At 35.3% G+C, this 26,884-nt stretch overlaps 1 long non-coding RNA gene and 1 other non-coding gene across 2 annotated transcripts in view; both read left to right on the top strand.

Annotated features, from left to right (window-relative positions):
• LOC106635126 (uncharacterized) overlaps positions 1 to 14,367 on the top strand; it is a 40,200-nt gene extending 25,833 nt beyond the window's left edge. The window contains exon 3 of the long non-coding RNA XR_008626663.2: positions 10,603 to 14,367. This is a non-coding gene — a long non-coding RNA (uncharacterized LOC106635126). The remainder of the gene's footprint in view (positions 1 to 10,602) is intronic.
• Positions 8,009 to 8,115, top strand: LOC112440950 (U6 spliceosomal RNA). The gene has a single exon (XR_003028927.2). It is a non-coding gene; the product is annotated as a U6 spliceosomal RNA (small nuclear RNA).
• Positions 14,368 to 26,884: the final 12,517 nt, after the last annotated feature.

Raw genomic sequence — 26,884 nt, 5'->3', positions numbered from 1 at the left:
CTGGGCGACAGAGAGAGACTCCATCTCAGGGAAAAAAAAAAAAAAAAAAAAAGTTTAAGCTTAAGATTTTGGGTTGGGCCAGGCGCGGTGGCTCACGCCTGTAATCCCAGCACTTTGGTAGGCAGAGGCAGGCAGTTTGCGAGGTCAAGACATTGAGACTATCCGGGCCAACATGGTGAAACCCCATCTCTACTACAAATAGAAAAATCAGCTGGGTGTGGTGGCGCACGCCCGTAGTCCCAGCTACTCGGGAGGCTGAGGCAGGAGAATCACTTGAAACCGGGAGGCAGAGGTTGCCGTGAGCCGAGATCACGCCACTGCACTCCAGCCAAGTGACAGAGTGAGACTGTCTCAAACTAAAAAAAAAAAAAAAAAAAAAAAAAAATTTTTAGGTTGATGGGTGTTTTTACATTATTACTTTCTGATATTAACAGTTCTCTGCTTTTTTTAACCGTTCTCAGGTGCCAATGGGAGATTATTATATACTATATAGCTAGTCAAAGTGGTAGGATTGGAAGCCATGTGTGTAATGTCACAATACCATACTGTACATGTTAAGCACATGTGCCATTCAGAGAATCGTAAGGATTCTTGGCCAAAAAGATCTAGATAGAAACTGAAGTCTATGCAGAAAAGTTAATAAAGCAAACCTAAGGCTGCTATGTTTAGAAATGCCAGCTTGCAAGGTTAACCCTTGGCTGGCATCTGGAAACCTGGCTGGTAAACAGTTTCACACATTGATATAAAACTTACCCTAACTAATAAGAGTGTCTTGCTGTGCCTAAACTATTTGTACAATGTGGTTGATGGTAAAAACATGCTTCTTTCTGGGAGTCTAGAACTTTGATACATGCTAGGCAGAAAATATCTACATAAGCAGACCCCAATAAAAGCCTTGGTCACCGAGTCTCTAATGGGCTTCCTTGGGCAGAAAATTCCCACAGCTGTTGCTGCATTTTTATTGCTGGTTGAAGTGTGTGCTGTCTGTGACTGCTCATGGGAGGAAGAAAACACGAGACCTTTAAATGGACTCTTCCACATGTCTTTTTCTCTTATGATTCAGCTGTATATCTTTACTATAGCACATTGCTGTAATAAATCTTAGCCAAGAGTGTAACTATATGGAAGGGTGTAACATTGTAGTTCAGTATAATAGCAATAATTATTTCTTATATAAGTATTGTGCTATACAAGCAAACATGAATTTTCTAATTTTAATGAGGATAATATCTTGTATCTAATAAGTTTATCATGAAGTCTACATAACATATGAACATGTTCTGTCATTTAATAGCTATAAATGAATTTTCCTTTTATTTGTCACAAGCAAGTCTATAAGACTAAAATTAATAAAAAAGTAAATAAAAATGAATTGTAGGGAAAAGTTCACTTGAAATACATGGAATTCCAATCAAGTGTTACAGGTTTGGAAGTGACTTTGGTGAAAGAAAAACAAAGTGTGTTATACATTGAGTAAGGAGGAATTCTATTTAAACAAAATATTCTTCAAAATATAAGGTTATAGTGATACAACAGAAATAGAAAAGGAGATCATAGTTACTGAATCTAAGGATACAAAGGAGATAGAAATGTAATAAAGTGGTGCTTATTCTAATCCCCAATGGTCTCTTTCTACAGGGGAAAGGCACATAAAATCACCAAAAACCAAATCAACCTCTCTCTCTAATTTCAAGGGAATTTATTGGTATTAATAGGACACATCGTACCCTCAGTAAAACAAAAATAAATTGTACACTGTGAGAATTAGGATCGCCTTCAAAATAAGTCAGTATACTTTCTCATTTATCATGTAAATGATGCTATATTTCTTCCAAGATGTACAACCTGTATAAACAAACTACTGATGCTATCATATTTGTCTTCCTTATTTATACCTACACTGAACTAGCAAGCATTTTCTTTAGGCGTCTGTGGGGCTGAGTATTAACATTTGCTTAAATCAGTAAATGGATTAATTATGTAGTTTTTCTTGCCTAATGGTTGGCTGGTGTCAATAAATTCTTCTGTCTCTATTGCTCGATTATTGGAGATAAAGTTATTTTTGATTCCTGACTTAATGTGGAGAGGTCTCACATTAGTTTCCCCAATTTGCTAAGTTGAAATCCCACTCCGTAGTGGGATTGATATCCAGGGAACTGCTAGGATCAAGGATTCGGAACACTTCCGGAGCAGCTCTGGCTTTGGTGTGCCCTTTTGCATTCTAGTTCAAGTTGTTAGGTTTATAGTACCGTTTTTGTTTTCCTTTAGGTTTGTTGAAGATTTTTGTTGTGGTGGTTGCTGTTGTTCATTGAAGACTTGCTGTATTTTCGTGAGAGCTCAATAATAGTTTTAAAAATGCATTCCTTCTAACTAAAATAATATTTGCATGTTTTACGGTAGGGGATCATATCAGAATATCTACCCTTTGTAAATTGGATTTGAATAGTCAGTAGAATTTTTAAAAATTATGTAGTAGTCAAACTTAAATTATTTTTAAAAAATTTTTAAATGAAATCTCCATTAAACACTGATGAAGCCCACATTACTTTTAAATTTAATTTTCAGATTTTCAGAATAATATATGAACAGCTTAAGAATCAAATATTTCTATTAAACTGATAAAAATAAAAAGTAAAGCATTAAAAACAGTGTCTCATCACCACTTATTTCTCAAGTCATGCTTCTCAGAGGTACCCAAACTCTTTAAACTTTTAGCTTTTCCGTTCATTATTAACCTCCACACCTTAAAATACTATTTGTATCATTATTTCATGATTTATTAATTGTATAAATTAAACTTGACCTCTTACTATGGATGGTAAGGAATAGGCTTTCACAATAAGCTCCATTTTCAACAATCATGTTAAAGGTTTAATTTTGATTAAAACTATGTTCTGTATTTTCATTCTAATTTTGTAACTATTGTTTTGAGTACCTTAGATTTTATAAGTGTGTTTGCTGCCCTGGCACTTTAAATAAATAAGTGTTTTTAATCACTGGTGTTCTGAATTGTTATATTGAAGCACCAGAGATGATCAGGTTTGTGGATGGATATCTAAAACAGATAATTCTGCGAAAGTCAAAGGAGAACAAAAAGAAGGATGTGGCTTGACATGTAAATTCTGTAGGGAAGGAAGATGATGAAGAAGCTCTTGATGCAGGAGGAAGCAAGAAAAGAAAGGAGGTGTCAGTTTGATAAAGGTTCACCATTTGCATAGCAGAGAATTAGATCACATGAGCCAAGGCTAATCCATTAGAATGAGCACTAGAATGGGTGAAAATAAAAAAAATGATAGAATGCTTAATTTCAACATTTTATATTCTTTATAAAGAACCTACTAGAATAACTGTTGTATGCCTACCTAATATGGTGATATAATACACACAAATATATGTGTATGTATGTGTGTATAAATATATACTATCAACAATATAATCTTCCTGTTTTTAAAATTGATGAGAGGCCAATAGAATTTTAATAACAAGTTCAAAAATAGATGAAGAAAATCAGGATACTCTTCGTTAATGGAAATAACTTTGGAGTGACTGAAAGAAATTTTTTTTTTGTTTTTGTTATTGGTTTTGTTTTCTCCAGTTTCATTGGGTGTTTTGTGTGTTTTTGTTTGTATTTTTGTTTTGTGATATATAACTCCAAACGCTGCCCAAACAGGTTCAATTATGTTGAACAGAGGATATTTTCACCTCCCAATAATGGAATTGCGTGCACATCAAGATGATGGGAAATGGGGAAAGCCAAATTGCTTTGTATGATAAAGTGAGAAAAGTCTAAACCATTGAATAAGGACAGGGATCTGGGAGGGAGAGGAGGTGGGGAGCCAGGGGGGTGAGGTTCTGTATGGGAGGAGGGCAGATAATAGCCCTCAGAGATACAGCAGTGCTAAACAAGTCAAGAGAAAACAATCACAAAGATATGATCTGTAAAACGTTTGTGTGGAGATACACTATTCACTACTCACTCTCATTGTCACTCCTAATGTATTTTTAGAAAAGCAACAATTTTTGTTTAATACAAATTAGATCTTCTAGACAAACTATAGGGAAGCAGGTGTCTGTATCTGAGTGGTTCTGAAACACTTCAATATTTTTACATTTCAGCCACAAACATATTTGCCCTTATATTTTTGTCATAAATATACATGTAGCATAAAATTTCCCATTTTCACATTTTTTCAGTGGCATTAATTATATTCAGAATGTTGTACAACCATCACCACCATCTATTTCTAAAGATTTTTATCGCCCCAAAAAAGAAACTCTGCACACATTAAGCAATAATTCCTCAATCCTTTCCTCCACCATCTCCTGGTAACTTCTAATCTACTGCCAAAACAGTGTGATTTTGCTCCCCAGAAAATATTTGACAATGTCTTGAGACTCTGTTGGTTGTCACAGTGAGGGAATAGGGAGGTGCTACTGTCATCTTATTCCTGCAGGTAGCACTATGCTCCATCTGATAGGATGCTGCTGCTTGAGGTCAAACCTTGAACTGTAACATTCAATCAGAGCCTTCCAAAGATCCGTCATTGTTCTCCATTATCAGCCCTAACAGAAAGAACATGGCCCAGAGCCACCTCATACAAGAAAGGGATCAGTGAACAAATTATGGACGCACTTTCTTATCCTATAGGCATACTGAATTTCCTAAATATTATCATCCCTAACCAGTAGATCACTGTGTTTGAGATTTTACTCTGGATCCTTCTGCCACACCCACATAGATAGACTGTGAGATGAAGAAGATACTGTGCCCTGTTGAAAAAAGGACTGATGACCAAAAATCAGTAGATAATCCCTTCCAGCAAACAACTAAAAATATTTTTGCATTATTCAAAGATTAAAACAGTAGAAATTATATTATCCTTTTACAAATAAGTAGGCATTTATTTATAGTTGTTATATATCCATTTATCGATTTCACTGTAATCTATTTCAGTTCCACTGAGGTTCACTAAAAATAACCTCTCCTGGCTGGCCTCCTCTGTCAACCATCTCACTGAGTGCTTTGGCTTGCCTAGTTCAGCCTCATCAAAGAAGGGAGACATCTTCAAGTGCAGCTTGCCTATCAAGGAGTTGATAGAAATGGCTTTAGGCGTTCCTACTATAGTCAAAGTATCCTGGAAAAATTTAAGGACAAACACTCAACTTCTCCTTAATACTTAGTTATCTGGAAAATCACAATAAGGTCTTGTGTGTGGTCTAGGGACTTCACTGAGCAGGGAATGCAATGCCACACACCACTCACATGCTGATTGAGCAAGATACAGGACACTCATGCTTTAAAAAACAGCCTCTTGATGGCATAATTCTTCATCTGGATACAGAGCCCCAGCTCAAGCCCCAGCTGCAGGCCTACCCATTACATTGCTTCTAGCCTCAAAATGCTTGGCTGTTAGTCTCTGAATCTTATCCCCAGGGTGAGTTTACTTGGGCCGTGGAAGCTTCCCAGGTGTGGGGTGCTGATAGGAAAGCCAGAAAGAGTAGGCTGTGCCAGTAGGAGCATCCTAAGCTTCAGGCTACAAGGAAAAGCTGGAAAAGGCTTGTAGTTTTAATAGCTGAGAAAGAGGATGCCAGGTATCTCAAGGTAGGAAAGCATATCTGTGGACAGAAAGGACTGTAGAATAGCCAAATCAGAGGGAAGGGGCACTCTACCTAGTTCAGTGAATGGCCTGAGACAACTGGAAGCAAGACCCTGCTAGTCCTGCCACAGTACACATAGGTTCCTTTTCAAAAGGAAAAAGGGAAGCAAAGATAAGGAGGTGTTTTCGATGGCTTTGTCCTCAGAACAAAGGCAAGAGGCAGGAAGGTCCATTACAAATAGACGTATCAGTACCAGCCCCTGTGCTAAGTCCAGGCCCAGATGAAATTGGGGCTGATATTGCAGACTCAGGATCCTGCAGCTCAGGGGCACATGCAAGGCTTTGAGCTGACTTTAGAAGAATAATACGGGCTTAGGCAGAGATATCTACCATGCCTGAAAAGACACGAAGAAAAACTCCACCTCCAGGCAGAGATTTTAAGTGAGAATTCCTGATTTCACACGGCTCCCTCCTATCCAGGTGAAAGAAAAGTTTGGAAAAGTACAGCATCACACTACCATTAAAGATCAGAATGCAGGTTCTGAAGGCTAGAGTAATCTCAGCAGGGACAAGGGCTTCTGAAACCACAAGAGATGTTCCCTGTGTAAATCCACCAGATTCACTGATCAGTCCATCTGTCAGATTTACTCCCCTCCCACAGTCTCCTAGTTTGCTTCTGCAGGAGCCAAGATCTCCAACCTTGGACTGGAGAAACTGGGTTACTCAGTCTACTTTTCCCACTCAGCCAGGTTTTGTTTTGGGAGATATTTTGCAAGTAAATCAGAAATCCAATAAGGAAAATCTCTAGCATCAAGATTTTTTTTTTTCTAGAAAATGTAGAGATGACTCTGGAAGCTAACAGTGGTTGAGTAATTTTTTATAGTTTAAAGTCATTGAGATTTGTGCTAATTTGTTATAGAGCAAACAACTATTACACCAAACACCCAAACAATTAAAACAAATCAAAACAAAACAACAGCTCATCCTTCTTCATTCCACAACGCCTCTACATTTTGTATTTGTTAATATAATGGGAGATGCTTACTCAATTTATAATTCTTAAATGTTACTTTTTGAGTAGGCAATGAGTCAATCTTCAGTCATTCTGTTAAATTGTGTCCAGTGTAAACCATATTTGGCAGCTGATTTGGTTTGACTGTGTCCTCACCCAAATTTCATCCTAACTTGTAGTTCCCGTAATCCCCACATATCCTAGGAGGGACCTGGTGGGAGGTAATTGAATCATGGGGGTGGTTACCCTCATGCTGTTCTCGTGATAGTGAGTGAGTTCTTACAAGATCTGATGGTTTTATAAGGGGCTTTTCCCTCTTTGCTTTGCACTTCTCCTTGCTGCCACCATGTGAAGAAGAACGTGTTTATTTTCCCTTCCACCATGATTGTAAGTTTCCTGAGGCCTCCCCATCCGTGATGAATTGTGAGTCAATTAAATCTCTTTCCTTTATAAATTACCCAGTCTCAGGTATGTCTTTATTTGCAGCATGAGAACAGACTAATACAGCAGCAATGCCTCAACGTATTGACAGATTATTAATAATTTTATATAGTAACTGTGAAATCCTTAGTTCTTCTCGTTTTGCTTAAATTTGTTTGAATAGATTATTGAAGATTTTTGGCTTTTGTTTTAAGATGAACAGATTTTTGGACAATGTGCTGGAAAATATTTGTCCCTGAGTAAAGGAAGAGTCATTCTTAAAGAACCTCAATTAATCCTGATACAACATTCATTTTGTGTGTGTCTGTGTGTGGTTAGTGACAACACTTGAGGCCCACTCTCAGCAAATTTCACATACCCGATAAGTTATTATTAACTACAGTCACCATGCTGTTCATTAAGTCTCTAGTACTTATTCATCTTATAATTAAAGGATTGCAATATTTTACCAATATCTTCCCTTTTCCTCAAGCCTAGCCCCTGGTAATTATCACTCTACTCTCTGTTACTCTGAGCTTAGCTTTTTGGTTTTTAGATTCTACATAAAAGTGAGATCTTTCAGTATTTGTCTTCCTGTTTCTGGCATATTTTCACTTAGCATAATGTCACGTTATTATTAACTACAGTCACCATGCTGTTCATTAAGTCTCTAGTACTTATTCGTCTTATAATTAAAGGATTGCAATATTTTACCAATATCTTCCCTTTTCCTCAAGCCTAGCCCCTGGTAACTATCACTCTACTCTCTGTTACTCTGAGCTTAGCTTTTTGGTTTTTAGATTCTGCATAAAAGTGAGATCTTGCAGTATTTGTCTTCCTGTTTCTGGCATATTTTCACTTAGCATAACGTCTTCAAGGTTCATGCTAAGTTTGCAAATAGTGAAACTTCTTTTTAAGGCTGAATAATTATGTACTTTCATTGTATGTGTATACACACACATGCACACACACATATGTAGTGCTTGCTTCAGCAGCACATACACTAAAATTGGAACAATACAGAGAAGATTAGCATGGCTCCTGAGCAAGAATGACACTCTAATTCGTGAAGCATTCCATATTTCTTTTTTAAAAATCTATTTAAAAATTTTTAAAGTATATGCAAAGCACATTTTCTTTATCCATCCATCTGTCGACAGATAAGCACTTAGATTGTTCTCCTATCTTGGCCATTGTGAATAATGTTGTAATAAACATGGGAGTGCTGATATTTCCTCTAGATCCTGACTTTAACTTTTTTGGAATGTATACCCAGAAGTGAGATTGCTGGATCATATGGTACTTCTATTTCAATTTTTTGAAAAACTTCCATACTGGTATTTTTTTAATTTTTATTTTTAATTTCAATAGGTTTTTGGGGAACAAAATAGTTTTTTTTTTCTCTTCCTGGCACTGGCTGCCAGAATTATCACTTATAGAGAGGCAATGTGATGATTGTGAAACTATCACCCAATCGCCTGACATTCCTGGTAGGTGGTGGGGTGGGGAGCCCCCTTTTGCCCTGCTCATGCCTGACTACCTATAACAGTTACATGGATAAGTTTTTCAGTGGTGATTTCTGAGACTTTGGTGCACCCATCACCTGAGCAGTGTATGCTGTACCCAGTGTATAGTCTTTTAGCCCTCATATCCCTTCCCACTGTTTCCCCCGAGTCCCCAAAGTCCATTGTATCATTCTTATGCCTTTGTGTCCTTATAGCTTAGCTCCCACTTATGAGTGAGAACATAGGATGTTTAGTTTTACATTCCTGAGTTACTTCATTTAGAATAATGGTGTCCAATTCAGTCCAGGTTGCTGTGAATGTCATAATTTTATTCCTTTTCATGGGTGAGTAGTATTCCATGGTGTGTGTGTGTGTGTGTGTGTGTGTGTGGCATTTTCTTTATCTACTCATTGATGGGCATTTGGGCTGGTTCCATATTTTTGCAATTGCAAGTTGTGCAGCTATAAACATACATGTGCAAGTACTTTTTTGTATAATGACTTCTTTTCCACCTAGTAATGGAATGGCTGGATCAAATGTTAAGTCTACCTTTAGTTCTTTAAGGAATCTCCACACTGTTTTCCAGAGTGGTCGTACTAGTTTACATCCCCACCAGCAATGTAAAAGTGTTCCCTTTTCACCACATCCATGCCAACATCTATTATTTTTTATTATGGCCACTCTTGCAGTAGTAACATGGTATCACATTGTAGTTTCAATTTGCATTACCCTGATAATTAGTATACTTTTTTAAATAATGACTATACCAATTTACATTCCCACCAACAGTATATTAATACAAATGTTTCCTTTTTTCCATATCCTTACCAACATGGATCTTTTATCTTTTTGATGATAGACTTCCTAATAAGTGTGAGGTGATAGCTCATTGTGTATTTCTGCATTTGCATTCTTATGATGATTAATGATATTGAGCATCTTTACATATACCTGCTGGCCATTTGTATGTCTTTTTTTTTTTTCTTTTTCCTGAGACAGAATCTCATGTTGCCACCCAGGCTAGAGTGCAGTGGCATGATCTCAGCTAACTGCAACCTCTTCCTCGTGGTAGAGGTTCTCCTGTCTCAGCCTTCCAAGTGGCTGGGATTACAGGCGTGCACCACCATACCTGGCTAAATTTTGTATTTTTAGTAGAGATGGGGTTTTACCATGTTGGCAAGGCTGGTGTCAAACTCCTGGCCTCAAGTGATCTGCCTGCCTCAGCCTCCCAAAGTGCTGGGATTACAGGCATGAGCCATCACTCCCGGCCTGTATGTCTTCTTTTGAGAAGGTCTATTTAGGTCCTTTGTCCATTTATAATCAGTTTGTTTTCTTGCTATTGAGTTGTGTAAGTTCCTTATTAACTCCTTATTGAAATCATGACTTACAAATGTTTTCTTTTGTTCTGTAGGTAACTTTTTCATTTTGTTAATTGCTACTTTTGCTATGCAGAAACTTTTTAGTTTGATGTTTTCCCACTTGTTTATTTTTGTTTGTGTTGTCTGATATTTTACTTTGGTATTCAAAATATTGCCAAAGACAATGTCAAGGAGATTTTCTCCTATGTTTTCTTCTAGGAGTTTTAAGGTTTCAGGCCTTATGTTTAATTCTTTAATCCATTTTGGGTTGATATTTGTGTACAGTGTAAGTGAAGCATCCAATTTCATTTTATTTTTGCATGTGGATTTCTAGTTTCCTCAACAATCATTTATTAAAAATTTTATCCTTTCCCTATTGTGTATTCTTGATGCCTTTGTAAAAAGCTACTTGACTATATTTGCATGATTTTATTTCTGGGCTATCTATTCTGTTTCGTTGGCCAAGGTGCCTAATTTCATGCCAGTACCATACTATTTTGATTACTACAACTTTGTGGCAGATTTTAAAAATAAGGTAGTGTGACGCCTCATGCTTTGTTCTTTTTGCTGAAGATTGATTTGGCTATTTGGAGTCTTTTGTGGTTATAGGAATTCTAGGACTGTATTTTCTATTTCTCTGTATTTTCATCTGGTAAAAAAAGCTTTTAATGGTTTACTGACTGAGGACAATCCACCCCTTCTCAATCTAGAACCTGAAGACCGAATCCTCTGAGAACAACAGAGATACTTTCTTGCCATGTACACTCCAGCAAAAACTTCGGGACCTTGAACTTTGGGTTCATAATCTCACAACTGAGAAGGATTACTCCACACTCATAGAACTGCACACCCATTGGACCCCTTAAGGTGAAGCTAACCAGGGAATTTTCTCCCCAGAAGAAGAAGATATTCTTGATATGAACAGCTTTTCCCAAAATCATGGATCAAGATTTCTACTATTATAAGACTCTTATCTTTGAATATTTTTCCCTTGCTTATACCTCTATGAACAACAGAAGTGAAAAGAGGGTCTATTTTGTGCACATATGGGTATACATTTATTTGTGAATAATTTTGCAGCCAGCCTTATACATAGATAAACTTATATCTTGATAGATGAAAGATGAAGATGCAATGTAGGTGAGAAACCTTAATGATATATACAGTGTCACATAGTTAGAAACAGAACATTGGTTCACTCCTCCTAACCCACATCATGAGTTAAAGAGAACATTGCCAGGAGGCCTTCACTCTTCTAGAAAGGCATCATTTGTTAGGTCCTTTTCTTTCATGGTTTGGAGCAAAAAAAAAAAAAAAAAAAAAAAAGCAATGATTAGAAATGTATCCCTCATAATAGGCTCTATTGCAGACTCTACTGTAAAGGCTGTGGTTACACGACAGACTTTAAATTCTCCTTTGAAATAAAATTGCTCTAGATTATAAACTGGCTAAACAGAGAAGTATCTGAGGAACTGCCAGCACTTGTGGCCTATGGAGAAATATATCAAATGTAGATTATAGATATTCAGTTACAGAAGATTAACAAAAAGACTGCTGAGTTAATTGAGTGGCCTCTTATCTAGTTCACTCTTTACTTAATTTTAGGTGGTTTGGTTTATGGGGACCCTGGGTAAGAAGCATATACCAAACTCTTGGTATTATTCTCCTAATAGTCATAATAGATTTCCTGGTACACTGTATTCTCTCAAAAGTTTTAAATGTTTGCATGTAGCCATCTCTAGAATGTCAAATGGTATCTCTTCAACTGGAATGACAAGAGCTGACAGACATGTGTGACCATGAGGACACCATAACCTATGAATGACATGCTGAGACTGGAAACCCAAAATGGTGGTAAGTGAAAGTGGTGTTAAGGCCTTAAATTTTGGTCACACTCTCACCTAAGTGAGATCCTGACCAAAAGTGGGGAATTTTTAAACAAAATTATGGGAGACCATTGTTTTGGACTGAGCTCACGCACTAGGTCGCAATAGACCAGACCAAACCAAAGTGGAGTCACTCATGCTAAATGTAGCATATTCAAACTAAGACTTCAAGGAAACAAATAGATCCTAAAACAGACCAGATATTGTTTTTCTCTCCCGTAAAGAGGACATTGCAGCATAAAGAAGTACCCTCTACTTTAATCCTTTCAAAAACAACAACAAAAATAACCGGAAGTCCTTACTCCTACCTTACAAAACCCACTGTTTTGCTATTTTCCAGTGGATTTCAAGGCCAAATAAGTACATTAATGACAGCGATAGTAACATCAATGTCCAAAGTTTTGGTCAGTCTCTCAAAATTGAGAAGATAACCAAAACGGGGGGGGGGGAATTGTTAAATCAGGTTTAGCCTAAACCTGCCTCCTTACATGTTTAAGTTGGGCCTAAATGTTTCTCTGTACATCGTGAACTATAACAAGTGAAGGTGTGACCAGACCCGTAGCCGACACTTGTGTCAATCACCAAGTTTTGGCCCGTCAAATGTAGCCAACTGTTCAAACTGTGTTCAAATAAGAAACATCAATCCATAACAAATCCGGATGCTTCTGTACCTCACTTCCATTTTCTGTACATCACCTTCCTTCTACTTTCCATAAATCATCTACCACATGGCTGTGTGGAGTCTCAGAGCCTATTCTGGCGCAGGAGGCTGCCCGATTCACAAATCCTTCATTGCTCAATTAAACTCCTTTAAATTTAATTTTTTTCTTTTATCACCCCAAAATATTTCAACGGAAATAATTTAAATAATTTTTTTAGAGACATAAAAACTATGTTATCAGGATCACTTAACAAGACATCACTCAAAAAGGGACACAAGTTTAGGTTTTTCAACCTTTTAATCTCTATTGAGAGTGGTTTAGAATAACGAAGTGAAAGGGATTGAAAAAAATAAAAACCTTATCAGTGCTATATTTTTTTCTTTGTGGGTTTCAAATTTCTTTCTCTCAGGTATGGAGAAATTATTTTTTTTGTTGTTAAGTGCTAACATTTTCATTAGGAAATCAGAAGTAAGGACACATAACTTTTTCCCTTAGGGCTATTTGTATACACGCTAATGGATACATTTAGGAACAGAGTAATCATTGATTAAAAAAATAGCTGATATTGATCTATGCCATAAATGTTATCAAAGTTCATTTAAATAATCCATTACCTATTCTGGTTTATTCACGTTTAGGAAATTCTATTTTAAATGGAACACTGGCCAATCATCTGATTTGATGCAGTTGCGTGTACCCCCTCAGAGAGGACATGTCCTTTAGTCAGGGTACAGATATTTCCCTGTAGTTTTTACACCCTCTGCAATAATAGCTCATGGGCTGCACCTATTGGCAGTCAGCTTTTGATAAAAATGAGACTCATACAACCCCAAATACTTGGTTTCCACGATTGCTACCTGTTTGCTTTGAACATGACAACTGAGCAGGCCCTAATGCCTTCCCTTTACCATTAAAGCCATATAGTCTGTACACGTTTTTTTTTTAAACTTTCATAATAAGTTCAGGGGTATAAGTACAAGTTTGTAACATAGGTAAACTTGTTGTATAGATTATTTCATCACCCAGGTATTAAGCCCACTACCCATTAGTTGTTTTTCTTGATTCTCTCCCTCCTCCCATCATCCACTCTGTGTGATTCCTCTCTATGTTTCCATGTGTTCTCCCATAACAATCTGTTTTATATCCCACTCCCGCAGAGTTCTGTTTTAAGATCTTTGGGAACCTCTTCTTTTTTAATTTGTGTGTTATCTACAAACCTCTTTCACATGCAATATCTCATTTATGTTATTTTGAAAGATCTTGCTATCTGGGAGGTATCATGTATATCTTACTGATCTTCATGCCTCAGCTTACAGAGATCTAGTGCCATGCTTGAGGACACAAAGCCAGTTGTTTTACAACTGGAAGACAAATCTGACTCAAAGTTTAATAAGTGTGTGTGTGTGCACATATGTGTGCATTTGTTTCCTGCTGTAGCCAAGATTCTTGACCCTTTCATGTTGGCAGCGCTCTTTGAACACTGGAGCATTACTTCCCCTTCTTCATGGGATTTAAAGAAGAACTCAAAGCAACACTAAAACATGTCAGCATAATTGCCAAGAGATAACAACCACAGTAAAACAGTGTTTCACATTGTCTTTAAAAGCATCTCTATTTACTTACTACTCACTCTGTGGCCTTTTAGCACCATACTGCATTTGAGCAGAACTGTTAACTGCCCTTATATATTCACAAGGAAATGTTCTTGCATGCTCTTCAATAACAAAACAAAACAAAAACAACAACAAAAAAGTTTTGCAACAGGCTTAGTTTTTCAGCACACTAACAACTCTTAATACCAGCAAATTATACCCTCCTCCTCTGCTCTGCGCCTGATATTTCCATAACACACATACACATACACACACAATTTGTTATCATCTCCAGTATTTTTTAAATTGATAAAAAATTGATAGTTCACCTTTAAGAGGACTACGGTACAACAGGGGAGCAGGAACACTGGTTTAAAACCTCTATGGTAGGACATGGTTCAATTAAATATCCTGTCAAAAAGTGATCTGGAAATTAAGGCGTTTGATCTCGCTCATTAAATGGATAAATTCTGATGGCAGGTTTAATGTAATGCCTATACAGCTAGGATGTTCTAAGAGAAGGAGATTAGTGATTTACTAAGTCACTTCTTCCTTGGCTGTGAAAATGCTTTTTCTGCATTTTTTTTTTCAGCTCAGGCCTGCAATGGATTTGTACTTTAGGAGAAAGCACCCTTTCTAAATAATATTTCTTCCAAAACTACTATCATGACCAGCATTTCAGTGACTAGAAATTCTTTCATCTTAGAAATTCTTTCATAAGTTGATTCTTATTATACTCTCCAGTGCTAAATAAAGGGAAAGCCACAAATGGAACTTTACTGAAAATGCTATATAACACTAATAGCATTAGTTATGTGACGTGATATGTGCCAGACACTGTTTTAAGTTATTTGCATATATTAACTCACAACAATTCTGTGAAGTCAGTCTATTTATTATGGTCCCTTTCCAGATGGGAAAACTCAGGTATAAGGGAAATGTGTGATTGACTAAATAGCAGTGCAACCAGAGTTTGAATCCAGACATTAGGAATCTAAGGTCTTGGTATTTAGGCTTTACGTAAAAACAATTCAAAAGGGAGGCTGGGTGCAGTGGCTCAGACCCATAATCCTAGCACTTTGGGAGGCCGAGGTGGGTGATCACTTGAGACCAGGAGTTCAAACCCAGCCTGGCCAACATGGTGAAACCCAGTCTCTACTAAAACTACAAAAATTACCTGGGTGTGGTGGTGCATGTCTGTAGTCCCAGCTACTTGGGAGGCTGAGGCAGGATAATCATTTGAACCAGGGAGGCAGAGGTTGCAGTGAGCCGAGATCATACCATTGTACTCCAGCCTGGGCAACAGAGCAAGCCTCTGTCACAAACAAAACAAAGCAAAAATTTAAAAGAGGAAAGAGAGAGAGAAAGACAGATGAGAAAAAATAAAATAAAATAAATTTAAGAAATGAAAAAGTTTGTCATCTAAGCTATAGGATGATGATTTTATTTTGTTCTCACTGATACTAGCCTTGATTCTATTCCCCTTTCATTATGAGGAACTGACCCAGAAAATTCATAGTTTGGGAGTGTGTGTTTGTAGACTTTTGATACAGAAGTGAAAACATGTCCGTGACAGCTCAAATATTATTTGAAGATTCAAAGTGAGAATCCAAGCACCAAAGCATCTTTTGCTTCCTTCTCACCCACAACACCATGGGGAGAACCCCCGGTTATTTTTTCAAAGGTGAATCACAATGTCTACCTGTTCAAGAGTGTTCACCTTTCTACTCAGCTTGTAGTAGGAGGCTGGTTCCTGATTGGAAAAAGCAGATATGACTGTTTTATAGTCCATTTTAAAGTCAAAGAGGATCCACACAATGCCAAATGTGTGCTACTATAATAAATCTGCCATTTATTTCAGGAAGCACTGAAATTTAAGCTCTTTACTGACATGTACCAGAGCTTGATTAGCTACCTTAGATGAGCTTTTACACTAAAGTTTTTATTCTGTAATTACATAGAAAATAGCTTTCACACTTATGCCAAGATACTAAGTTCTATGTCAGCTGTTAAATTTCAGCCACCAGTGTGGGAGGTAACACTAGCTGTAATGTTAATGGCTGTTAAAAGTTAATGTTTAATAGCTTTGAAAATAGAAATTAAACTTGAAAAGTCTATGCAGATACCTGGAATGTGGATGGATTTCTCAAGCTTCAAGTGAAGAAAAATATTGACAATTTTTCAGTGAATTTATAATGATGGAAAGGGAAATCATTCGAGTCAAGTATCATCTTTGATGAGTGATCATCACCTTCATGAATGATCCTAAAAACCTATCTATATTGATCAAGTATAGCAAAATATTTCAGAAGTTTGCACCTCATCATTGTGAATTTTGTTGACAGAGTTATAATTCATTTAACCCCCAAATAATCTTTGGTTCAGTAGACAATGAAGGCCTTCTTTAATATTGATGCAATTTATGACTTGACTCTATACTTAACAGTAGTTCCCATGTTAATTAGAAGGAAGATAACTGAATTACATTTTAAAACATTTACTGTACTTGATCATCATAAGTTGGGGACCCTTGTTTCAGTAGTCTATATATTGGGCTGCTTTTAAAATATCACATTATCTTCATGAAAATTAGTGGCTGCTTTTTCACAGAAGTCATTTTTCATAATTCAATCTCTTAGTTATTACATAGTGTTTCTCCCCAAGTGCCAAAAGAAATGAGAATATATTTTTATTTCATGGTTCTTATTAAAAGCTCATTTTCTTGGACAAATAAGATAGTGTTTAAGTCATTGGTTCAGTAGACATAGTTATCGTGGATTTAGAATATTTAATCGAAAAGATTGGTTAATATGAACTCATGCATTGAAATATAGCAGTTCTCTTAAGAATTGCTACAAGATCTAAATAAACATTATTTTCTTTGAAAAGGCTAGTACTCCTGAAAATACTCAGAAAATAATTTATAAAATATGCATCTAGAGCAAAGTGTAAATGGCAAAAAATGGTTCACATTTCCCATGTTACCAAATGGATTAGACTGTTGTGTTATCCAGTATCCATGATACTTTTGCATCATGCCACTTGTTTTATACTAAAAAAATTCTAAAAGAGTATTTAAAATACTCTGAAGGAAAAAACGTTTCTGCACATAAAGGTATTTATTGAAGGATACCTGGTTGCCACTTTTTCACTGTCATATAATTACATATGCCAAGAGGGTGCAAGTTAAGCTTAATAAGATAATATTTAAAATGGAATATTGTATGACCAATAAAATATACACATATTGAGGTGATACTGAAACACAAAATAGACTGAAAAAGAAATACTGAAAAATGACATTAAAATTATATTTACACTAAAATAAATTTTTAAAGTTATATATTCATATGGACACTAAGAGACCACCACCAAATGAAAGCTTTTGAAAAGACAGGTAAATTTTTTCACCTTTCTTAATGAAGAATTTAATTACTGCTATTGCAGTTCTCATTACATCCTATAATATAAAGAAAATATGTAGAAATAATAGAAATCTTTAAATCATTCTCTCTCCTCTTTATTATTTGTTGCCCTGGTGGCATGTTAGAGTAATGAACAAAGAGATAAGAAGGAAGATCTTATTGAAATTATAAAGTTACAAATACCTGTATATAGAAACATCTATCTAGAGATATATAGACAGAAACAAAGATAGATAGATGACAGATAGATCGATGATAGATAGATAGATAGATAGATAGATAGATAGATAGATAGATAGTGCTGGGAAATGCAATGCAAATCTTCCCAAATACCCCTTAACTCTTTGAGTTGTATAATTTACTTGTCCACTGAATGTTATCAGGAAAATACAGTTATATTGAAATAATTTAGAGAAAAATTTAAAAAAATAACTGACTTTTATTGTTTTTTAATTTTTAATTTCTATGGGTACATAGTAGGTGTATATATTTATGGGATATATAAAATAGTTTGATACGGCATATACTGTGTAATAATTACATCAGGGTAAATGAAGTTTCCATCATCTCAAGCATTTATCCTTTCTTTGTGTTAAAAACAATCTAATTATACTCTTTTAGTTATTTTAAAATGTACCATAAATTACTGTTGACTGTTCTCACCCTTTTGTGCTATCAAAAACTAGGTATTATTCATTCTATCTAACTATATTTTTTGTACCCATTAAGCATCCCCACTTCCCCCACCCCCTGCCACTACCCTTCCCGGCCTTTGGTAGCCTTCATTCTACTCTCCATCTCCATGAGTTCAATTCCTTTAATTTTTAACTCCCACAAATAAGGAGATCATGCAAAGTTTGTCTTCAGTTCCATCCATGTTGTTATAAGTGAGAGAATCTCATTTTTTTATGGCTTAGTAGTATGACATTGTGTGTATGTACCATATTTTCTTTACCCATTTGTCTGTAAATGGACACACAGCTTGCTTCCTAATCTTGCTTATTGTGAATATTGTTGCAATAAACGTGGGAGGCAGATATCTCTCTCTTCGATACACTGACTTCCTTCCTTTTTGGTATATAGCTAGCAGTGGGGTTGCTGGATTATATGGTAGCTCTATTTTTAGTTTTCTAGGGAACTTCCAAACTGTTCTCTATAGTGGTTGTACTAACTTACATTCCCACCCACAGTGTAGATGGGCTCCCTTTTCTCCACATCCTCTTCAGCATTTGTTATTGCTTGTCATTTGGATAAAAGCCATTTTAACTGGGGTGAGATATCACATTGTAGCTTTGATTTGCATTTCTCTGATGATAAATGATGTTGAGTACCTTTTCATACACCTGTTTACCATCTATATGTCTTTTGTTTTCAAAAATGTCTATTCAGATCTTTAGAACGTTTTTCAGTGAGATTATTAGTTTTTTTCCTATAGAGTAGTTTGAACTCCTTATCTAATCTGATTATAAATCCCTTGTTAGAAGGGTGGGTTGCAAATATTTTCTCCCATTCTGTGGGTTGTTTCTACAGTTTATTTATTGTTTCTTTTGCTATTCAGAGCTTTTAAACTTGATGTGATCCCATTTGTCAATTTTTGCTTTGGTTGCCTGTGCTTGTGAGATATTACTCAAGAAATCTTTGCCCAATTCAGTGTCCTAGAGCTTCCCTAATGTTTTCTTATAGTAGTTTTATAGTTTGAGGTCTTACATTTAAATCTTTAATTCATACTTAGTTGACTTTTACATACAGTGAGAGATAGGGGTTAGTTTCATTCTTCTACCTTATGGATATCTAATTTTCTCAGCAACAATTATTGAAGACACTGTCCATTTCCCAATATATGTTCTTGGCGTCTTTGTTGAAAATTAGTTCACAGTAAATGTATGGATTATTTTCTGGGTTCTCTATTCTGTTCCTTTGGCCTATGTGTCTATTTTTATGCCAGTACCATGCTGTTTTGGTTACTATGGCTCTGTAGAATATTTTGAAGTCACATAATGTGATTCCTCCAGTTTTGTTCAGGATAGCTTTGGCATTCTGTGTCTTTTGTTGTTCCATATAAATTTTTGTATTGTTTTCTTCTATTTCTGTAAAGAATGCCATTGATATTTTAATAGAGATTGCATTAAATCTGAAGATTTCTTTGAGTAGAATGGACATTTTAACAATATTGATTCTTCCAATCCATAAACATGGACTCTTTCCATTTTTTATGTCCTTTTGAATTTCTCACATCAGTGTTTTATACTTTTTACTCTGGAGCGCTTTCAATCATTTTATTCTTAGATATTTTATGTTATTTGTAGCTATTATAAATGGGGTTACTTTGTAGATTTCTTTTGCAGACTGTTTGCTGTTGGTATATAGCAATGCTACTGACTTTTATTTTGCAAACTTATTGAATTTATCAGTTTGAATATTTTTTTGGTGGAGTCTTTAGGGTTATCCAAACATAAGATTACATAATCTGCAAAGAAGGCTAAGTTGACTTTTTTTTCTTTCCAATTTGGATGCCCTTCATTTAATTAACTTGTCTGATTGCTCTACCTAGGACTTTCAGGATTCTGTCAAATAATAGTTGTTAAGGTGGGCATCCTTGTTTATGTTCCAGATATCAGAGAAAAGGCTTTCACTTCTTCTCATTTCAATATGATACTAGCTGTGGGACTGTCATATATGGTTTTTACTGTGTTGACAGATGTTTCTTCTACACCTATTTGTTGAGGTTTTTTATAAAGGGATGTTGAATTTTATCAAATGCTTTTTCAGCATTTCATTTCATTGAAGCATTTTGTTGATATGGTATACCAGATTGATTGATTTGCATATGTTGAACCATCCTTGCATCTTTGGCATGAATCCCAGTTGGTAACAATGAATGATTGTTTTTTAAATGTGTTGTTGAATTTGGTTTGCTATTATTTTGTTGACGATTTTTGCATCATGAACATTGGCCTACAGTTTTCACTTTTTGATGTGTCTTTGTGTGGTTTTGGTAGCAGAGTAATACTGGCCTCACAGAATAAGATTGGAAGTATTTTCTCCTTTTTCTGTAATAGTTTATATAGGATTGGTGTTAATTCTTCTTTAAATGTTTTGTAGAATTCAGCATTGAAGCCATCAGGTCCTGGGTTTTTGCAGGGGGAGACTTTTATTATGGCTTCAATCTCATTACTTGTTATTGGTTTCTATAGGTTTTGGATTTGTTCATGATTCATTGTTGGTAGGTTGCATGTGTCTAGGAATTTGTCCATTTTTTATAGGTTTTCTAATTTACTGGCAAATCGTTCCTTATAGTGGCCTCTAATGATCCTTTGAATTTCTGCACTATCAGTTTTAATGTCTCATTTTTCATTACTGATTTTATTTGAGTCTTCTCTCTTTTTCTCTTAATCTGGATAAAGGTTTGTCAATTTTGTCTATCTCTTCAACAACTCCAATTTTTGTTTCATTGATCTTTTGTATTATTTATTTCAATTTATTTATTTCTGCTGTGTTCTTTATTATTTATTTTCTTCTGCTAATTTGGGGTTTGGTTTGCTCTTACTTTTCTAGCTCCTTAAGATGCATTGTTAGGTTGTTTATTAGAAGTTTTTCTACTTTTCTGATGTGGGAACATTTAGCTACAATAATTCCTCTGAGTATTGCTTTTGCTGTATCCCATAGCTTTTTGTATGTTGTGTTTCCATTATCATTTGTTTCAATAAATGTTTCAATTTCCTTCTTAATTTCTTCATTGATCCACTGGTCATTCAAGAGCATATTGTTTAATTTCCATGTTTTTGTATAGTTTTCAAAATTCCTCTCGTTATTGATGTCTGCTTTTATTCCACTGTGGTCAGACAAGATACTTGACATAATTTCAATAGTTTTGAATTTTATAAGACTTGTTTTGTGGCCAAATATGTGGACTCCTTTAGAAATAGTCATGTGCTGAGGAGGATAATGTGTATTCTGTAGTTGCTGGATGAAATGTTCTATAAATATCTGTTAAGTTCCTTTGGTCTATAGTGCAGATTATATCCAATATATCTTTGTGGATTTTCTGCCTGAATGGTCTGTCCAATGCTAGAAATTCCAGCCACTATTGTATTGGAATTTATGTCTCTCTTTAGCTCTAACATGCTTTATCTTTTCCTTTAGCTCTAATACGCTTTGTATATTGGGTGCTCCAGTGTTGGGTGCATATATATTTAAATTGTTATATCCTCTTGCTGAATTGACCCCCTTATCATTATATAATGACCTTCTGTGTCTCTTTTTATATTCTATTTTATATTCTATTTTTCTGTGTACTTACTATTACTAGCAAGTTTTGTACCTTCAGATGATTTCTTACTGCTCATTGACATCCTTTTCTTTCAGACTGAAAAACTCCCTTTAGTATTTCATGTAGAACAGATAAGGAGTGGACAAAATCTCTCAGATTTTGTTTTTCTGGTCTTTATTTCTCCTTCATGTTTGAAGGACATTTCTGCTAGATATATTATGTTAAGATAAAATATTTTTTTTCTATGGCACTTTAAATATGTCATGTCACTCTCTCGGCCTGTAAAGTTTCCACTGAAAAGTCTGCTGTCAGACCTATTGGAGCTTCATCATGTGTTACTTGTTTCTTTTCTCTTGCTGCTTTTAGGATTCTTTCTTTATCCTTGACCCTTGGGAGTTTGATATTTCTTGAGGTAGTCTTATTTGGGTTAAATCTTTTTGGTGTTCTATAACCTTCTTGTATTTGAGTATTGATATCTTTCTGTAGGTTTAGGAAGTTATCTGTTATCACTTTGAATAAACTTTCTACTCTTATCTTTCTGTCTACCTCCTCTTTAAGGCTAATAATGTCTAGATTTGCCTGTTTGAGGGTATTTTCTAGGCCTTGTAGGCAGACTTCGTTATTTTTTATGCCTCTTGCTTTTGTCTTCACTGACTGTATTTTCAAAATACCTGTCTTTAAGCTCACTGATTTTTTTCCTCTGCCGGATCAATTCTGCTGCTAAGAGATTGATCCATTTTTCAGTATGTCAATTGCACTTTTCAACTTCAGAATTTTTGCTTGATTTCTTAAAATTATTTCAATCTCTTTGTTAAATTTTTCTGATAGGATTCTGAATTCCTTTTCTTGTTATTTTGAATTTCTTCATAGTTCCTCAAAACAGCTATTTTGAATTCTCTTTTTGTAAGGTCACATATCTGTCTCTCCAGGGCTGGTCCCTGGTGACTTATTTAGTTCATTTAGTGAGATCATGTTCCCCTGGATGGTCTTGATGCTTGTATATGTTAATCATTCTCTTGGCATTGAAGAGTTAGGAAATTATCATAGCCTTACAGTCTGGGCTTGTTTGTACCCATGCTTTTTGGGAAGGCTTTCCAGATATTTGAAGGAACTCTGGTGTTGCAACCTATCAATTTTTATTTTAGATTCCTGATGTACATGTGCAGGATTGTTACATGGGTATATTGTGTGAGGCTCGGGTTTCAGGTATGGATCCTGTTGTCACCCAGGTAGTGGGCATGATACTCAATAGGTAGTTTTGCAGCCCATGCCTACCTTTGCCCCTACCCATCTTGTAGCCCCCAGTGTCTATTTTCCCTTCTTCATGTCTATATGTGCTCAATATATAGCTCCCATTTATAAATGTGAACGAACAGTATTTGGTTTTCTGTTTCTGTGTTAATTTTGCTTAGGATAATGGCCTTTAGCTGCATTAATAATGCTTCAAAGGACATGATTTTTTTCTTTCTCATGGCTGCATAGTATTCCATGGTGTATATGTACAGCATTTTGTTTATCCAATTCACCATTGATGGTCACCTAGATTGATTCCATGTCTTTATTATTGTGAGTAGTACAGCCATGAGCATATTAATATACATGTCTTTTTTGTGGAGCAATTTATTCCTTTTTGGATATGTAACCAATAATGGAATTGGTGCATCAAATAATTGTCTTTTATGCTTTTTGAGATCTCTCCACATTCCTTTCCATAATGGCTGGACTAATCTATATCCCCATCAACAGTTTAAAAACATCCCCTTTTCTCCACAGTCTCACAGCATTTTCTTTATCCAGTTCACCATTGATGAGTGCCTAGGTTGATTCCATGTCTTTGTTGTTGTGAATAGTGCAGCAATAAACATATAAATCTATGTGTCTTTTTTGTGGAACAATTTATTTTCCTTTGGGTATGTAATCAATAATGGGATTGCTGCATCAAATGATAATTGTCTTTTGTGCTTTTTGAGGTCTCTCCACATTGCTTTCCAAAATGGCTGAACTAATTTTCATTCCCATCAACAGCTTAAAAGCATCCTCTTTTCTTCACAGCCTCACCAGCATCTGTTACTTTTTGCATAGAGAAAACTTTTTTTTTAAAAAAAATCCCAATGTCTTACATAATGTTTCAGAAGACTTCTTTCATAAATCCAGAGATTTGGAGACAATATGTTTTATCTCCTCTAGTCAGTCTTGTGACTATGAAGTCAAGTCTCCTTACTAGTTGAGTAAAGATATGCTAATTTAAACAGTGATTAACAAAATACAAAGTTAATGAAAAGTTAGAAATAATATCTAAGTGCCCACCCTAGAATAAATCTGCAATATACTGTAGAATAGTGTTGGGAACTTTTGTTGCCAGGATACAATGTCATGGCTTTGATTTAAAGCTCTCAGCTCTGGCAAAAATTAAATTTAAGTTCATTAAACTAAGCACAGTGTGTTGAATACAGATCAGCTCATTACTGAGCATCAACTCAATCATTGATGAGAGCTCTTTGAAAGGCCCATCATTATAACATAGAATGTCATTTTATTACCAGACAGTAACTGCCTGATTAAAATCTTAAATGGATGGGGATCACTGAGAAGCCATATTGAAAGTATCTTCCAGCTGATTATTAAAGTAAAGAATGCACTAAAGGGAAATATTAGTGAAAATAGCTAATTTTCTCACCTTAATATCTTTCATGTGTGTCCTCTCCTTTCCATTTCTACTGGCATACCCTTAATCCAAGATGTCATTTTCACTCTTTGATTATTGCAATAGCTTTCTTAAAATCTGGCCTTATTGCTTTTATATCCCAACTCTCTTCAAGTATATGCTAAGTAAACTGTTACAGAAACATTTTCAAAGTCTATTTTTAAAAATATGTCAAATATTTGCTTAAAACCTTTTGACAGATGTATAATGACAAATAAAATTCACCAAATTAGAAGGTTCAAGGCTCCCTTTAATCTGAATACTATTTATTTTTCTATTTTTAATCCTGTAGACTTTTCTAGAAAATAATTGTGTATACCTATAATGGACTACTTACTTTTCATGTTATTGCCTTTTCTATTCTATTCATTAGTCACATACTTTCCACTGTTTAAAATATTCTTCTTTTCATTGCTAAATGTTGACATCTTAACCATCTTTTGGGCATGTGTTTGCCTATTAAAACATGCCCTTTTTTTCCTCTCTACAATCTGTCATTTTCTATATTTTTCCTAGAGCGTTTGCTTTCATCTTTGCTATCACAATTGTTACACTATATCTTTCTGATAGTTTAGAAATAAGCCTATATATTATATAATGTCATGTTTTTGTTTTATTAGATTTTAACTGATACAAGACAATGTCCATGTGCTATTCATTTTATATCTCCTCAAACTCCTTCAACGATTCCTAACAGTAGTAAAACTGTAATATCAGTTTATTCAGTAAGGTAGAGAATTACTATTTTGAGTCACCTTAGTGCCATTAAGATTCTTTGTAATTAACTACCATTGTGATGGTTACAAAGCCATACATACATTTATAAACCCGTGAGCACAGTAATAATTCAGGCTGGAATTCAAATTTCAGTTTTATTTTATAGTGCTTACAGGATTTATGATAACTTATTAATCTGTTGAAAATTTTTTATCTTTCAAACGGAATACAAATATTCTAGTTGTATGGATTCAACAAGATGTTACATGTAACGTGTTCACGACATTGAAGCCAGTTAAAAACTAGTTATCCTCTTTCACTTTCCTTCCCCTTTTCACTTTTACACAGAGAAGGGTCATATTTCATGGCAAAGCTAAAGTTGACAAAATTCCCCTTGGATTTTGAAGTTCGTTGTTTTGTAGCTCACTGACATTATGTGAGTCACAGTGTGCTCACAGCTTCAAGACAGAACCAGCAATGTGTCTCATGAAACAAATAAGATGTTAGATTATTTCCAGTGAATGCCTTTCTAAGTTTACTCAAGACTGGGTTCTGTCTTTGCTGATATCAATCATGGAATCCTTTTCTGCACTGCCAAAACTAAACTCTTTTTAAATTTCTTTTATATTGTCACATGATTTGAAAGAATAAAACAACAAAATGATTGGGGGGTAGTTAAAATCAGAATTAAATCCTTATTCTACCTCCCTGAACCCTACCATCACCATGGAGCTGCCAAAATTTCACAGTTCTGAGAATAAGCTATTATCCCTATGGTTATTGGAAGACAGTTCTTAGCAGAAAGCAAATGGATAGAATGCAGAATATGTCTAAACAACTTAAAAATAGGTATTTAAAATTTTCTTTTTTTGAGGGAATTAAATATAGGCTGTAACTTAGTAGGTAAGGGAGCCTGGTATTTATTCAAGGGGAGGTAGAAAAGTATTCAACTATGGGGAAAATGAAATTGCCAAGACTAAGAGAGAAGGATGGCTGATTCAGTCAGTGGGGGCACACATAGCAACTACTTCTATCCAGAGGCCCTAATGATTCAAGGTTATGTGAAGTGACAACTCTGGAGATTTGGAGATTGAGTTCCCTGCCATTGGACGATTAAGAAAAATCCTCACTTCTCATCCACTTAGTCCTCTATCTTAAAACTAGGTAATCCCTGGCAGCTCACTTCCAATGGCAAGATTCAGTCATGAGATCTTGTATGGAGATTTCTAAAGCAAAAGCATGTTAACTTTTCTCTAGTTGACCAGAGGCAACCTTCTATTTGAAGCTTACAATGGCTGCTATAGGGTGTGTATTGATAAGAACTGCATGCATTGTTGAACAAACATAGTTAAGTATTGTTAATATTATCCACATGATATGTATAACAATAAATATTAGCCTGCATAAGTTATTTCAAGTTTAAAGTAATACTTAGCTAAGTTTGATTAATGTATGCACTTCTGTGATATACATTTGATGGCATCAACTTAGAACTTCCAAGACCCATAATGGATTTGGGGGCAACTTTATAGTGCTTTCTTAAGAATTAATAATTAAGGATTGAAAGGGAGCATTAATTATTGTATCTGAGAATAATGAGATTATTTAACTATAAAACGTACATACATAATAGGTATAAAATATTGAATTATTGATGTGATTTTTCTCTTTTGAATTTTGTAGCACTTTATCTTTGCCTTATTTATATTATTCATTTCTTGGTGGTTAGGGTAGAC

The sequence above is a fragment of the Pan paniscus genome, chromosome 11, assembly GCF_029289425.2.
Source record: "Pan paniscus chromosome 11, NHGRI_mPanPan1-v2.0_pri, whole genome shotgun sequence".
NCBI lineage: Eukaryota > Metazoa > Chordata > Mammalia > Primates > Hominidae > Pan > Pan paniscus.
Note: the sequence above shows the minus strand (reverse complement) of the source record. Positions and strands in the feature narration are given on the sequence as shown.